Source organism: Pseudonaja textilis, chromosome 4 (assembly GCF_049901715.1).
Source record: "Pseudonaja textilis isolate UNSWEBS1 chromosome 4, rPseTex1.2, whole genome shotgun sequence".
NCBI lineage: Eukaryota > Metazoa > Chordata > Lepidosauria > Squamata > Elapidae > Pseudonaja > Pseudonaja textilis.
Window position 1 is genome coordinate 1430109 of NC_141993.1, and position 17581 is coordinate 1447689.

The following is a 17581-nucleotide window of genomic DNA, read 5'->3' on the forward strand; positions in this document are numbered from 1 at the left end:
AGTTCTGGGTGCTCAATCACCTGAAGTTTTTAAGAAAAGACTGGACAGCCGTTTCTCTGAAATGGTATAGGGTTCACTCCAAGGTCCCTTCTAAGTATTATTCTGACACCTTTCCCAGGATTTCTACTCAGAGTTTGGCATCCCCAGTTTTCTTGCCTGAACCGGGGGTTGGACTAGAAGACCTCCAAGGTCCCTTTCAACTCTTGTTAAACACATGTGTATTTTATTCTCTGGACTATTGACATTGAATGCATATAAAACCTGAAAAATATGTGGTAGCCCTGGGCAAAAAAAAGGCAGAAAAATCACTCTAGGTGTAGGGACAGTGTAAAATATTAACACATGATAAATAATGGAACAATTAAAAATAATAGCACAGAGTTTTATCTCTCTCTCTCTTCCCATTTTTTTCTTTCTTTCTCTACCTTCCTTTTTCTTTCTTTCTTTCTTTCCCTCTCTCTCTCTCTCTCTCTCTCTCTCTCTCTCACACACACACACACACACACACACACACACACAGCACTTAACAGACAAGCATTTTGGAAGTAGCGCCTTTAAATTTCTCCAACTTGGAGAAGTTTTTAAAAGACCTGCTTCCAAGGGCAATTATATATAACAGAATAAGAGAGTTGGGAGGGACTTTCGAGGTCTTCTAGTCTAACCCCCTGCTCAAACAGGAGGCACTTTACCATTTCAGACAGCTGGCTGTCCAGTCTCTTCTCAAAAAGCCTCCCGTGAAGGAGCACCCACAGCTTCTGAAGGCAAGCCGTTCCACTGTTTAATTCAATTAAATATTAAGTATTATAAGAACATATAAACAGTAATCCTATTTCAAAAATGGCTAAATGTTAAAAAGTAAGGTGGAGCCTGATGGCAAAGTAGTTGTCAAGTCATACAGACATTTTGGAGATTTTAGATTCTTCTGTGCAGTTTATATTACATCTGCAAGAAGGTTCAGCATTTATTGCTTAGAGTAGAGCTGCACTTCCGGTATTTTTAATTATGTTTTTTAAGCTTAAAAATAAAAAGAAGAGGCTAACATGAGCACGGTTCTGGAGATACATTCCAAATTGCAAAGAATATACAAATGCATATTTATCTTTTTAAAAGTGGTCTCAGTTTGATTTTTAAAACAAATCTAGGTTAGCCTCTGTTGAAAACCAGATGAAAAGCTACACAGCATGGTAAAACTGGGCTCAGTAGTTTATTCTCAAGCTTTAAGCCAACACAAACCAGTTATAACACCCTCCACTTAGTGGGCTGTTTGTAATGGAAAGCAATTGAAACATGATGTGCGGAAATAACAGTTTCCATTTCGGTTTTCCCTTCTCAAAGTGAAAAATGTATTGACATGGCAATTGAACACTTTTTGCCTTATCAAAATCCCTACATGGTTCTTCTGAAATACTGCAGTTGACAGATTTTAAACAAAAGTGATTTTCTTAATTTATCAGAAAAACATATGTGGAAAGGGAACTTCATGAGGACAGTGGTGACACCCAAGCAGGAAAAGCCCAAAGGGAACATCAGGCCAGCCATAAAACAAACTTGCATAGGAAAAGAGATTTGATAAAAGGTATTGAAAGAAGCCCCCTAGACAAAAGCCAAGTAATTAAGAAAGCTAGGGAAACTAGAAAAAGAAATCCCTTACAAACAACAGGTCATGCCAAATCAGCGAAACAAATAGACACAAAATATATTGCAAAGGAGACAGACAGGAGATTGCCACAAAACAAATATAAGAAAACATTAGGATGAAACTGATAATCCAATCAAACCACCCCACGGAGTTTACCCTCTGCCGGAAATGAAGACAACCCCTGACAGGATTTAAAACATTAAGAAATACAAACACAAGCACTCACACACAAAAGGAGAAAAAAGGTATAAAAATCAGGGGTTTATTATACAAAGCTAGCTAGCCCCAGGAACGCAGACTTCTTGCTATCTCTCGCCTTCCTGAAAAATAAAAAGAACCAGCTTTCAAGCAGTTGTCTGTATCCTTGCGCCGGAGCTCTCCCAGCAGGAAAATGAATCCTCAGAAGAAAGGCATTTTAAGCAGCCTTTCAACACATATATAACACATATCCACACAATTATTTTCTGAAGATCCCCTGTGTGAGAGTAAATAACGTCCCAAATGTTCATTTTTGCTTGGAGATTGAATAGCTTTCTGATTGAGCTTCCAGCACTAAATCGGGCGGGGATTACATGTATCTTGTGACAAATCTCCTAAGATTGTGGTTATTTTTACAGAAGTTTTGTAAGCTCAATAAAACATGAAAGACAGCAAAACATGGTACATCTTAGACATCTATTGGTTTAAAAGTGTGCAATCTTTATTACACTCTAGAACAGCATAAGTTTAAAATCTGCATTTAACCATATGTAGGTTAAGTTATTTCTAATAGTTCACTGAAGTTTAACATAAATAATAAAATGATAATAATCAGATGAGCTGTATGGATGTTTACATTTCAGTATAAACAAATCACTGAACACACTCAAAAACAGAAGTTTCCATTTGCAGAGATTATAGTATTCAGACCCAGTCTGCAAAGATCAGCTTAAAGATAGGGAGTGACAGAGAGAAATCTTTTTACAGAATATTTTGTCATCTCTATGATTTTTTTTATTTCATTTTGAAGCTTTGCTATACAATTATGAAAACGAAAAACATTTTCTCTCTCTCTCTACTAACATCTTCAACAGAAGATTATCAAGAAAAGTCCTTGCAGCTTTCTGCCTTTTTGTATGAATTATGAAAACAATAGGTCTTTTGTAATAAAGTGAGAGGAGTTCTGTATTTCACAACTTCTTTCACAAATATTTAGTAACTTTTCATATATGATGGACCTTTAATTTATTAGAGAGTTGTTAGGGAAGAGCATGGTTTCACCTGTGCCTCTGAAATAATATTAAGAACAGTTTCAAATCCAACAAACTTTGGTTAATCATTGAGAAGGCACGTTCTAAAATAACTGAACAAATTTTGGAATACACTATTCTGAAAATGAAATCCCATCTAAATCAGAATTTGATTGAAATCTTGAATGTTCTATTTCTATTGCCCAATGTGAAACCACCTATAATTTTATATTAGGATTGCAAAATGAAAGAAGGTGTTTACCTACATAATGTGCATCCATCTTTAACTTCTACTTTCATCTGACACATTCAGGACAGGTGGCCAGATGTATGGATTTATGTTGGGCAAACTGAGTTTTTAACATCTGTCCCCTGAAGGATTAATCTTTTGGTTGTTGTTTCTTCCCTGCCTTACTTCCATCTCCTCTTTCATAAAACTCCTGTAATTGGACTGCAAAACCATAGAAGAACTAGTCGAAAGCAAATTGAACATTCTGAACCTCTTTGCTGTCATCTAGTAGTTTTCCAGCTCAAATGTGGCAGCCATATTCTTAGGGGTGGGATTCTACCAGTTCGCACCTATTTGCTAGAACCGGTTGTTAACATTCTAAGCAGTTCGGAGAACCCATTGTTAGAAGAAATTACTGGCCTAATCCTGTAAGGAAGGCAGGAAGGAAACATTCTGGTGTTGCTTACAGAAACTGCCTCTCTGTTAACCCTTGGCAGGACTAGACTTCCTGTCTCAGAAATTTCTCTGGAGGTTTTTCCCCCTCCTTTGCTGATACTTTGCTTGTGTGGAGTGACCATTCAAAGTTACAATGTCCCCGAAAAAAGTGACTTATGACCATTTTTCACACTTACGACTGTTGCAGCATCCCCACAGTCATGAGAGGCCAGGTGAGGAGATGCATGCCTCAATGTGAGTGATATTGAGTTGGCCAGCCCAGCCAATAACATGACCACCAAGCCACGTCCACCCAGTCACATGACCACCAAGCCACGCCCACCAACTAAGCCACGCCCACAGAACTGGTTGTTAAAAAAATTGAATCCCACCCCTGCATATTCCCCCGCTGCCTTGTGAGGTTGGGGACAGTAAGATATACATAGGCATAAGACTGACTTGGTTGGTCTATAGCAAGACAACAGGGTAGTGAAACACAAGAATCCAGGACAGGAAAATAAGGGGATCAGGGCAAATTTCTGAGTCCTGACACACACTTCCAAACCCTTCTCCTATTACTTGGCAACTTCTAGTGAGAATTCTAAATGTTTACTCTTAGCACCACTGAAGCTATCATGGGTTGCTTATAAGAATCCCCCTGAATATGTATCTAAATGAGAGCAACAATGAGGAGTGAGAAAACAGGGAAAGTTGTATTTGTGTATGAGAGAAAAGTGTGCATGTATGTGAGGGAGCCGAGTGTCTCTATAGGTCTGTTAAGTGGTTGCTTAGATCCAACTATAATTTGGGGATCCAGTTTCTGTTGTGAATTATCAGGGTTCAGTTGCTCTTTGTTCTTCGGTCCTGAGATGGAAGACAATAGCAATAGGAATAACACATAGATTTATATACCACTTCATAATGCTTTACTGTGCTCTCTAAGTGGTTTACAAATGTCAGCATAATTTCCCCCAACCCATCTGGACGCTCATTTTACTGATTTTGAAAGGGTGGAAACCTTAAGCTGTTCAAGATAGAACTCCTGCAGTGGGCAGAGTCAGTCTGCAATATTGCATTGTAATCTACCCCACACGGCTCCTGACAATATTGTCTCCATATCATTCCAAACATATGTTCCCAAGAACAGTGAATAAAAGTAGCACATTAAATTTGACTGCATTTTTCAAGATGCTAGGAAATGAGATGATATCCCTTGTTCGGTGAAAGAAAAACTATTGGTAAGATTTATTTATTTTTTTGCCAGAAATGCCTAATAAATTGTTAAATATCCAATATGTTAGCAATCTAGGATAGTTACACTTTGGAAACAATCAAGTCAATTTGCAGAGTGAATGCTCCCTTTGAAAGCCTCCCCTGTAGAAAATTTACTGTAGAAAATACTGTAGAAAATTTCCAATGTTGTTTGTCCCTAAATAATGAATCCTTATATCTAAATTAATCAATCAATCAATCTAATCTATCTATCTATCTATCTATCTATCTATCTATCTACCTATCTATCCATCTATCATCTGCCTACCTATCTACCTATCCATCCATCCATCCATCCATCCATTTCTATTATCAACCGATCATCTATCTTCTATCTTTAAAAAAAAATACAGAAAATGTCCAGATATGCTATGGGATCTAATATAATCTATATGCTGATGACATCCTGAGATTATACAACTCAGCTGCAATTCAAATTGGCAATGCAGAAGAAGTGCTGAACCAGTGCCTGGAGGCCATCATTGTCTGGATGGGGAGAAACCAACTCAAACTAAATCCACCTAGCATGATGTGATTTCTATTTGTGTTCACATTTCTCACATGCAGAACCTATAGCTAGTACCAAATGATGTGGCTCCTCCTGTGATGGCTGCAAAGTTGGAAGTAATACTAGAAGTACATCTTTGTTACCCAAGCTCCTCCCCTTTTGTACGTGGGTTGACATCTCATGCATATTTTAAAAAAGTAAAGCTTATTGCACAAAATAGTTTCCCTTCTGACCAATCAATCCCAAGGATGTTGCAGGTTTAGTGTGACTTGAGAAACAGTCTCCATTTTCTGTGTGCTTAGGCCTTGCTTTTTATCAATTTTCTGTTATATAAATGATATTCTTGCTGGTCTGTGGTGATAATAAAGATTGATTGATATACATTATATTTCAAAAAAAGTCACATTTAGCATCCAAAATTTCACTGGCTTTTCCTTGCTTCCCTGCCAAAAGGTTTCTTTCCAGAGATAAGTCAGTAAATACACTCCCTGGCTGTTTTGCAGACTGAATTCCATCTGGATGAAACTTCTGGGCTCCAAAGTTCCCTCAGATGTTTGCAGATCTTCCTATTTGTATCTTATACTGGACTTAAAAGTCTGCTACAGTAATGAAATATGTTCAGTCAGTTTGAAGTCTGTTCATTTCTCTGGGTGAACATTTTAGACCATCTGTTTCTTTGAAGTTTTTCTAGATCTGTAGAGGGAGGCTGAGGTAGCTATCTCATATTTCTCACTTGAATGCCGAAAGAATTTCATGGATCTAAAAAGGCAATCTGTTGTGCTTTCCTTTATCAAATGAGTTTGAAACTTACTTTTCCTTCATATTACATCATGAGCTTGTGAGGTACAGTGATAAAAGAACCAGAGCTAATATGTTGAAGTGATTTTTTCCAAGAAGATATCTACTTTATCCACAGAAAGAAAATGATCTCAAATCTAAAAAAAAGAGAATTTGCTCTGAATAAAAATACATTTGTATATAAGCCCCTATTAATTGGTTGAAAGTATCAGAAAATCAGAATGTGCTGAAGTATTCTTTTCATACAGATTATAGCAAAGCATTTGTTCAGAATCTTCAAGTCATCTCTAATATGGAGCTGAAAGCAAGCTGTTATATCCCCCTGGCTAAATTTAACTAGTGTGAAAGTTTCACTAAATATGTGTCTCAGATAAATATAATTTTCCCTCTTTGCCATTGTTAATTAATAGCACAGATATCGGAGAGGAAAATACTTCAGTTTTAAGGATCAAAGTTTGAGGGGAAGGAAGTTTAAAGCATGCACTTCCTTAATGAGCTATGATTCCAATAAAGATCACAGAATCATAGGGTTGGAAGGGACCTTGGAAGTCCAATGGCAGACTTTATATCATTCTGGTCAGATGCCCAATCCTTTCTTGAAAACCTCCAGCAATGCTGTAACCACAGTTCTGGGAGGCAAGCTCTTCCATTGGTTAAATGTTATCACCGTCAAGTAGTTTCTCCTTTGTTCTAGGATGGTTCCTAGAGGAGCGATGGGCTTTGAGCTTTTTGACCATGTCTTCCCTGTGACAGCCCATCAAGTACTGGAAAACAGCTGTCATATCACCCCTAATTCTTCTCTTCATTAGGTTAGACATACCTAATTCCCTTAACCATTCCTTGTATCATTTATCATGCAGACCCCTTTATTTATTTATGAAAATATATAGGACTACACAACTCATTTTGAGTGATTTCATACAGCTTACAAACAGGAGTGGGTTTCTACCAGTTTGGACCAGTTCAGTAGAACTGGTTGTTATGATTCTTCGTAGTTCAGAGAACCGGTAAATTGGGCCTCTGGCTGGCCCCGCCCCTCTCCGCTCGCTTCTCCACTCCCTGCCCAGTCAGTCCTTATCATGCAGGCATGACATTGTTGCCTGCAGCCTGGTTTTGCGCGCCCGCCAGGCTGCCTGCCTGAATTGATCTCCCTGGGTAAGTGAGGTTCTGCCACCGCTGCTTGTCTTTTCCCCCGTAATACCACTTGCCTTTTGCTGCCGGCGCTGGTTGCCTTCCTCCCCACTTGCCTTTTGCCGCCATTGCCAGTTGTCTTTCCCCAACCCACTTGCCTTTTGCCACCGGTCACCTTTCCTGCCCCCACTTGCCTTCCACTGGGGAACATGTGGAGAGGCTCGTATAGGCTCCAGCCAGGTCAGCAGCTGCTTCTCTCACCTCCTGCTCCAGCTGGGACAGCAAGAGAGTTTCCCAGGACAGCGAAAAGCTTGCAAGTGCTCCTCCCATTGGAAACGTCTCCTGGACAGCAGAGAAGAAACCAGGTTGACTCCTACTTTTCTCTGCTGCTCGGGAGCCGTTTCCAATAGGTGGGGGACTTGCAAACTTTTCACTGTCCTGGGAAACTCCCTTGCTCTCCCAGCAAGAGCAGCGGGAAGGAACACATGGAGAGGCTCGTGTCAGCAAGGTGCCCCTTGACCGAATCCGAGACAGCTGACAGTGGCTGGGGGGGAGCAGAGCCTGGAAGCCCCGATGCACCACATGTGCGGTCACATGGATGGGGAGGAGCTGGTCCTGGAAGCCCCAACACTGCCAGAATTGCCATTGCCTTCCTTAATGCTATCGCCATTGCCACCTCGCTGCCACTGCATTCCCCACCCACACAGGTATGGTGAGTGTGAGCCCTGGGACAGGTGACCAACTGCCTCAACTGCTGCTCCCACTGACTTTTCTCCATGCCAAGAGTGGAGGCAAGAGAGAGAGAGAGAGAGAGAGAGAGAGAGAGAGAGCAGCTCTCTTGGCACAGAGAAAAGTCATGTGTCTCCCCATATTCCACTCTCAGCGATCAGCCTCTTGCAGCACCTTTAAACTTAGTGCGCTTCAAAAATGAGGAGGAGAGGATGAGGCTGCTCATGGAGAAAGGAATATGGGGAGACATGTGCTTTTTCTCTGAACTGAGCTGCTCTCACCGGTGACTCCAGACTGTTTTCCCCAGCTAAGACTAGATTATCAAGGAAGAGAAAATAACATGCAGCAGATGCCTAGCAAAATTTAGTAATACCGCAGATTGGCTGTTTACATTGAAATCAGGTACAAGATAGTGATGGTTGGTAAATTATTGGGCAGTTTAGTTTGTTATTTATTTCAGTAGGCTGATTTTAGAAAGCTAAACAGGATCAGACCAGGTAAGTACTTGGCTGGGAAGCCAACACAAAATAGGGTGTGGGGAGGAATGTGGTTGGGAAGGAAAGAAGAAAGATGGATAAGATAACTTTTATTGTCATTTTATATATATGTTTTCTGAGGTTCTCGCGGGTATTTGTATGTGGATCTTTGGTTATTCGGGTTTCTCCCACGTAAGATTGGAGTATCTAGGCAGCGTTTCGATGAAGTCTCATTCATCATCTTCAGGCTTGTGTGCTTCTCAGAGAAGCACAGAGCCAAGACACAAGCCTGAAGATGATGAATGAGACTTCATCGAAACGCGTTGCCTCAGATACTTCCAATCTTACGCTGGGAGAAAACCCGAATAACCAAAGGAGATATATATATATATATACATATATAACACACATATACACATGCTACACAAACACGCACATATAATCATTGCCCATTTTGAATATATAGCGAAAAGGAAGAAAGAGTATTGGATACATATGCAAAAATATGTATGAAAAAAACTGCAAAGAAATAGGGATTATTAAAAAAAGCTTCCAATCTTAGCAGTTATAGATGAGAAAGAGAAAGAGAGATGAGAAACAGAGAAAAAGAGAGAGATGAAAAGAGAGAGGGGGAAAGAAAGAGACACACACAGAGAGATACCTTTTTAAAAGAAAATTTAAAAATGGCTTTTTTTGTGTTTAAGTTTGCAGACCCCTGGGTTAGGCAAACACCATGGTCATTAAGTGAACCTTGTGGTCATTAAACAGACACTGGTTGTTAAACAAGTCCATTTTCCCCAATGGGCATTTTTAATTGGAAACCAGAAGGAATTGTTGGAAACTGGCAAAAACATAGAAAACCTCAGTCACAAGACTGTGTGGGATGTTGTAACTGGTCATAAGTGTGTATATATGTGCATGCGTGTGCGTATATGCATGGCTGTCAAAACACCAAAAACAGGTCAAGTAGCTCTGGGGAGGTCAGTTGTAAATTAGAACACTTGCTAAGCAACTGGCCATTAACTGAGGACCACTTATATTTGGTTTGCCAGTCACATGGCCACCTAGCCACACCCAGCCAGTCACATGACCACCACCAAGCCACACCATCAGCAACCCACGCCCACTCAGTGACATGACCACCAAGCCACACCCACAAATTAGGCCATGCCCACATAACCTGATGTTAAGAAATTTGAATCTCACCCATTTACAAAGATAAAACAATAACAAACAATAACCCCATACTCATCTTAATTGCTTTTCTCTGCATTCTTTTTAGGGTCTCAGCTTTTTTATTACATCATGGTGACCAAAACTGGATGTAGTACTTAATGTAATAATTAGTGGACTCAGTCTTTATCTGGTGGCATAAATTTTTGTATCGGCTTTTGAAATTGGCAACGTGGCCAGATTTGTTTTTCTGCCAAAGTGATTTCTTTTTGGATCAAAGCTTCCTTATTGTTATGGGTAATTTGTTTTTTTTCTGGTTTAGGGAGTTGTTATTGGTACATATAGTTTGATGACTCTTTTGACTTCAAGTAAAAATATGTTATAATAGTCTTCTACAATATTGCATCCAGTGAATAGAAATTGCCAATCAAGGGATGAGAGATCGTTGTTTATAAGAACAAAGTTGCCTTTTTTGAAGTTGTAATTGGGGATTCCATCATTGTGATGATTTTTGTGTGGAGGTATGTTGAGACAAAAGTCAATCATGTTGTGGTCACTGTTGGGAAAGGGTTTTTTGGAAAAAAAAAAGTTTTCTAGGTCCAAAGTAGTATTGGAATGAATCGTTGAAGGAAATACTAAGGAGGAAATTACAGAGCTTCCAACATTTCACAAGGGATGTTTCTAAATGGATGTCAATCTGCATAAACTCTGCTCTGGGACTGCAGGCAACACAAATATTTTGGAGCAAGGCCTAAAGCCTTTGATCCATCTTGATGCATGGCTCCTAATCCATTTCTCAAAGAGATACTAGTTGCTAAATCACTTAAGTTGAAGTCCTTATCCAAGTGATCCTAAGGCTATCCTATTTTGCTTTGAAATGCCACAGCCAGCAGCAATTTTGAGTGTGTTTGCTGACTGATTCTATAATCTTGATACTTATCATTGTCTCAGTATAGGAGAGGTTTTATCCCTTGAGATTATATCATGAATCATAGCAGGCCTAAGGCTAAACACACAAAATTAAAAGTCATGGTTGGGAAAAACTGTGAAAAGCTATGTGAGATATTAGGACATTAAAGTAGGACTTTATTTGAAAATACCTATTCTGCTATATAGAGGATATGCTATCACTTTTTTAAAAAAAAAAATCAAAACAATCCAGGTAGGATACAGAAGGAAGTTTTACAGGTTAGGGAGGACCAGACAGCCCTACTATAAATATTAGGTCTATCTGGGTTAATTTCTAGCCACTTCTAGTGTTCCAGGCTCTATGGATGGAATAAGAAAAATTAACATGACTACAAATAAAAACAAAAATAATCACATGTGATATTACAATGCAGTCAGAAAATATTCATACCCTCTTCACTTTTGTCACTTTTGTTAAGCTGCAGCCCGATTCTACAGTTGTTGAAATTCATTTTTTTCTCATTAATCTACACTCAGTAACCTATAATGACAAAGTGAAAACAGAATTTTAGAAATGTCTGTAAATTTATTTTTTAAAAAAACAGAAAAATCACATTGGCATAAGTATTCAGACCCTTCACTTTGTTGAAGCACCTTTGGCAGCAATTACAGCCTCTCGTCTTTGGGTTTGACGTGACAACCTTTGCACACCTGGATTGGGGGGTTTTCTGCCATTCTTCCTTGCAAATCCTCTCAAGCTCAGTCAGGTTGGATGGCGACCAACAGAAGACAGTCATTTTTAAGTCTCTCCGAAGATATTCAATAGGGTTCAAGTCTAGCTGGACCACTCTAGGACATTTGCAAGGGTTGTCTCTAAGTCTCTATGCTCTCCTGGCTGTGTGCTTAGAATCATTGTCATGTTGGAAAATAAACCTTTGGCGCAGTCTGAGGTCCTGAGCGCTGTGGAACAGATTTTAATTTAGGATATCCCTGTATTTCACTCCATTCAGCTTTCCCTCAACCCTGACTAGTCTCCCAGTCTCTGCTGCTGAAAAACACCCCCACAGCATGATGCTGCCACCATGTTCCACTGTTGGGATGATATTGGGCAGGTGATGAAGAGTGCCTGGTTTCCTTTAGACATAACCTTTAGAGTTGTGGCCAGTTTAATCTTGGCTTTATCGGACCAGAGAATCTTGTTCCTCACAGTCTGAGAGAACTTCAGGTGCTTTTTTTGCAAACTCCAAGCAGGCTTTCATGTGTCTTGCACTGTCTACTCACTTTGCCATAAAGCCCAGATCGGTGGAGAGCTGCTGGCTGCTGGTTGTCCTTCTGGGACTCTGTCCCATCTCCACATAGGATCTCTGGCAAGTGTACTCTATAGTTTCAAACAGGATTTTTTCCCTGAGATGCCAGATTAAATCTGCAAATTGCACATGTGCTAAACCAGGGGTCCCCAACCACTGGTCCCTGGACCGGTACCGGTCCATGGAACAATTTCTATCGGGCCGCCAGTTTGCTGGGTGCCACCATCTTGTTTTGATGAAAAAGTGCTTCCGGGTGAGCTTTTCTGGGTAGAAAGCAGCGTTTGGGTGCTGAAAGAATCCTCGCGCCTTCGTTTCATTGAGGGGGGGGTAGCTTCGAACAAAACTAAGGCACAAGGATTCTTTCAGCATGCATGGCAAGGCGAGCCGAGTGACTGTCCCAAAACCGTCGTGAAGCCCATTGACACAGGTACAGAGGAGGAGTTGAAGGTGGCGGGGAGAAGCGGGGGACGGCTGGCTGGCCAGTCGCTCAGCTTGCCTTGCCATGCGTGCTGATGGCGGTACCGGGCCGCGGATAATTTTGTGATGCCGATACCGGGCCACAGATGATTTTGTGATGCCGGTACCGGGCCGCGGCACAAAAAAGGTTGGGGGCCACTGTGCTAAACCACTTAACTACCCCACCAGCTTTTCCTGTTGCTCAGCTTTTCCTCCAAATGCATACTGTTTATTGGGAAAGGAATAGGGGACTATAAAGTATTCCACCCTTGCAAACTTATATTCTCTCTTCGATACAATCAGAACAGTAAATGAATTATTCACGACCATCCAAAAGCATGTTACCTACATAAAATAAGCAATAACAATCCTAGAGGAGAATCCAACAGGCTCACTGAGGATTAAATCTAACTATTGCCGGTGATTTGTCATGGGACTGGTTAAAGTGAACACCTTCCCCAAACATTGGAGGTTTGTCTAATCAGTTGCTATGGAAGATACCTAAGATCCATATTTCTTTCTCTGGTTCTTTCATCACTTTTAAGTCATGCACTGGGATCCGAATTACTCCAATTCAGCATCCCTGCTTATTCATCACCCATTCTCTCCCCACATGTCAAAAAGACTCTCAATAAATTAGTGAATATAAAAACTGCGTTCATCTCTCCCTCCACGTTTGGGTAGCTGTGTATGAGTCAGGAGAAGAAAAGAAGTTTGTACAAAAGTTGTTCCATGACCTAAGGTGGGGGTGAGATTACAACTACATGGGTAAAAGAAAGTTAAGTACCTAAAATGTTTGTCTGGTTAGTTTCAGATCAGATGGTGGAGGACTGCTGATTGGCTGTTTATTTATTTGTTTGTTTGTATCCCATCTTTATTATTCTTACAAATAACTCAAGGAGCAAACATATCCAAGACACCTTCCTCCTTTTATTTCCTTCACAACAACATCCTTATGAATGAGTTGGGCTGAGAGAGATTGACTGACCCAAGCTCATCCAGGTGGCTTTTATGGCTCAGGTGGGACTTGAAGTCACTGTCCCCCACTTTCTAGCCTGGTGCTTTAGCCACTAGACCAAACTGCCTCTCTTTTATTTATCCAACAACACTCCTGGACTTTCCCAATGCTGTAACAAATGAAAAGGAAGAAAGAGTTACTAGATGTGTTATGCACATACATACATGCAAATGTATATAACGTGTGTTTGTACTCTCCCACACACACCTAAACACCCCTTTGCCAGGTCACTGTTCTTCAGTTAATATTCATGGGAAGATTTATGAAGCAATTTGGGGGCTGGAAGAGAAAGAGGCTTATCTGGCTTACATATTTTACTTAAACACATTCCAAATGCGATCTGAAATGTAATTATGCCTTAATATCCATATTTTGCCAAACACTGAGTTGGTATCTAAAAATGCATGCAAATAAGAAAAACTGTACAAACTCTTTTGTATTCAAAGTATTACATTGGAGGAAATTATTTGAAGAGTGGGTGTATTAGAAGAAAAATACAACAGAAGGCAAAGTAATTTTCCTTTGACTTATAGCAAATAATCATTGACTTTTACAGCACTAGAATAAAATGAGTTTGGTTGGGGGGGAGGTGAAATTCAGTTAAATCTTTCTAGATGTCTTTGATGACTTCAGGCTGGTATTTTCCAGATGTGTAGCACTACAACTGCTGAAATTATAATCTTGCTTGATAATTCAGATACTTTTATTCAAAGGATCGAAAGGGCACCTGGTTGAAGGAGGCATGAGAGAGAAGACAACTTTATCGATTCAAAGTAATCTATGTTTACATGTAATAATTATATGTTGATATCAGCACTGAAAAGTCAATTTAATTAAAATAAGGGTGGGTTCACAGAAGAAAGAAAAATAGTTAAAATTGTTTGATAAGCTCTCATTTGAGTTTAATTCTGTAAAATGAGAGGTGATTCAATTCAGTCGAATATGATACAACAAATGCTATTTGTCCTATCAGATGAGTGGAATGAACATTGTTTTATGTCACATTATTTCAGTCTCTGCCTTGGTCCATAGCCTATAATTTATTTTTGAATTCAATGTCTTTCTGCCAATAACTTACAAATCAACAACTGCTCAAAATTTTTGCATGAAACACAAGGACAATCTACAACAGTGAGTACAAAAATAACCTTTGTACTCACTGTTTATCAGCCTCATTTGTGCTGGGTTTTTTTTTCAAACATTATGCCATCTCCCACCTCCAGAAAATAATCAAACACTGACAACAACTGTGTAGGCAAATATACAGTATATGAGTCCCATGCTGCAGTTTTCAAGTAATAATCTGCACAGATTTATCTCACATCAAATTATTTCATCCTCTCCCCTCTTTCCAACCACACTGTCCAGTAGTTCAAATTATGGAGGTCCTAATAGGTGTGCATCTCCACTAGCTAATGTTGCAAAGAAGGAGAGAAAGAAACCTAATGCTTCATGATGTCAGAGCATTAAGAAATCTTCTATTGTTTATCTGTATTTTTATTATAAGGTTATTGGATGCTAACATTTTACGATTAGCTATGAAACTGAGGTTAAAGATATTTTTAAAATATTTTGAAAACACAATTAACTAGTAAAACTCAAACACACTCGTTATTGTGTTTTCGGGAATCTTCTTAAAAGCCAACAAAGAACGTAAGATGGTCTACTCAATAGGAAAGGGCAGCACAGAAAAGGTTAAATCCTAAATGGATACAGGATAAGATGTACTGTTAGTTATTCTGAACACCATTGGGCTTGAGAAAGGGGAAGGAACAGTTGGTTTACCTCCTGGTATGTTTAAGAAGAGACAAATGGTTAGCATTGTGTGCAGTTTCTTTTGTAACTCCAGAATAAACCCTTTCTAATACTTTCTCGGCATTACTGATTCTCTTCCCACAGTCATTGAAAGAGTAAAAAAAAGTCCTAAACATTTGACCTTTGCTCAATTTAAGCTCCAAACATGGTTGTATGAAGCCCACAGGGCCACAGGTTACACATGTATCTCTACTTTGAGTTCATGGTGGGAAAGGAAAGCAAATCTATGGTAATGGCATGATAGTGTGAAGGTCACCTGCCAATTATCAGATGGCCTATCTATATTCAGACATAGGTTATGCAGCATCTAGGCCACCTGGAAATAATGTCTTATGTGATCAACATATTTGAAGACTTCTAGAATGGCTAAGGGAATCTAAACATCCTCTAAACCTGGTACATATATTTAGTGCATAACAGAAAGGTAACATGTCCACTAAGAGATGACCTGCTAACATTTCATTATATGCAATGATTTAAGCATTTATTGTATTTGTAATTTCCTTCTCTGCTAGAATTAGTGCTCAAATGAAAAAAGACAACATATAGTTAGAAATACAATGAAAATTAAAGCATATCAATCAGCTCATCAGAATCATAGCATATCGCCCCCAGTAATCTGGGTGCCAATTTTACCAATCTTGAAAGGATGGAAATCAATCTTGAGTTAGTCAGAACTGAACTCCTGGCTGTGGGCAGTTAGCATGCTATACTACATTACAACCAGTGGTGGGATTCAACCGGTGTAACAACCGGTTCGGTGAGCATGCAGTTTGTCAGTTTGCCTGAACCGGTCCATACCAGCTGAATCCCGCCCCTGATTACAACCACTGCGTCACAAGGGTTCTTGGGCCTCCAGTCCTATTGCATCTTTTTCACAACTTGATTGTGCTGTCACCTCCCTTTCTTTCTCTTTCTTTGCCTTGGCAGGAAGCCTGTGGTGACCCTTCTTCCCTCAGCAGTTGATCTGATAAGAGGACAGGGGCTACCTGCTGATTTCTTTCCCCAGAATGAATATCACTGATTCATTATGAATTCAGGTCTATAGTACAGTATGTATATGAAGGTCAAATAACTAAAAGGAAACTAAAAGGCACAGCTCAAGAAAGGAAAAATGGAAGAGAAGGAATAAACTATTACTTCTAGAAGCTGACTTCAATCAGCGACTCTCTTGCCCAGAATTTTCCACAAATCATTCATGCAGCACAAAGTCACTCAGATCCCAGTCCTTAAAAGAATGTCAGTTCTGTACTGCATCACACTTTCACCAAGCTTAGCTTGCTGTATACTCCTCTGATCTCCAATTCAAATTTCTATGTGTGGCAGCTTCCTTTCTTACAAGAATCCAGCCAGCCCCAGAGGAGAAGCCCAAAAATAAAAGCCAGAAGCAAAATTCAGCCAGCCATTTCTCATTTGAACATTTTTTTATTTTTATTTATTTATTTATTTTGATTTGTCAATTGTTTACAAGATAATAAGTATAAGTATATACATAGTTATGAATACATGAGATGGGTACATATAAGAAAGATAAAAGAAACAACAGGACAGGGACGGTAGGCACGTGAGTGCGCTTATGCACGCCCCCTACAGACCTCTTAGGAAAGGGGTGAGGTCAATAGTAGACAGCTTAAGGTTAAAGTTTTGGGGGTTTGGGGAAGAAACAACAGAGTCAGGTAGAGTATTCCAGACATTGACCACTCTGTTGCTGAAGTCGTATTTCCTGCAATCAAGTTTGGTGCGGTTAACCTTGAATTTGTATCTATTGTGTGCTCTTGTGTTGTTATGGTTGAAGCTGAAGCATTCATTGACAGGTAGGACATTGCGATGTATGATTTTATATACCATACTTAGATCAGACTGAAGACTGTGTAATTCAAGGTTTTCTAGTTCTAGATTTTCAAGTCTGGGGGCATAAGGTATTCTACAACGAGTAGAGGAGTGGAGAACTCTTCCTGTGAAATATTTCTGGACTTTCTCAACTGTGCTAATATCAGATAGGTAATGTGGGTTCCAGACTGATGAGCTGTATTCGAGTATTGGTCTAGCAAATGTTTTGTATGCTCTAGTTAATAGTGTGATATTACCAGAGAAAAAGCTACGTAAGATTAGGTTAACAACTCTTAATGCCTTTTTGGCTGTGTAGTTACAGTGGGCTCTAGCACTTAGATCATTAGAGATGAATATTCCAAGGTCTTTTACCAGAGCTTGGATCATCAACAAGATCTTGACTATTCAGCTTGTATTTTATTCTCTGATTTTTTCTGCCAATATGTAAGACAGAGCATTTATTTGTTGAGATTTGAAGTTGCCATTTGTTTGACCATTCTGATACATAGTCAAGATCTTTTTGAAGGGTAGCAGTATTGTCTGTGGTATTGAACAGCTTTACATCATCATTCCTGCTCCTAATTGATTTTTCAAAGTCTGATCTTCACAGATTCTGGATGTCTCTAG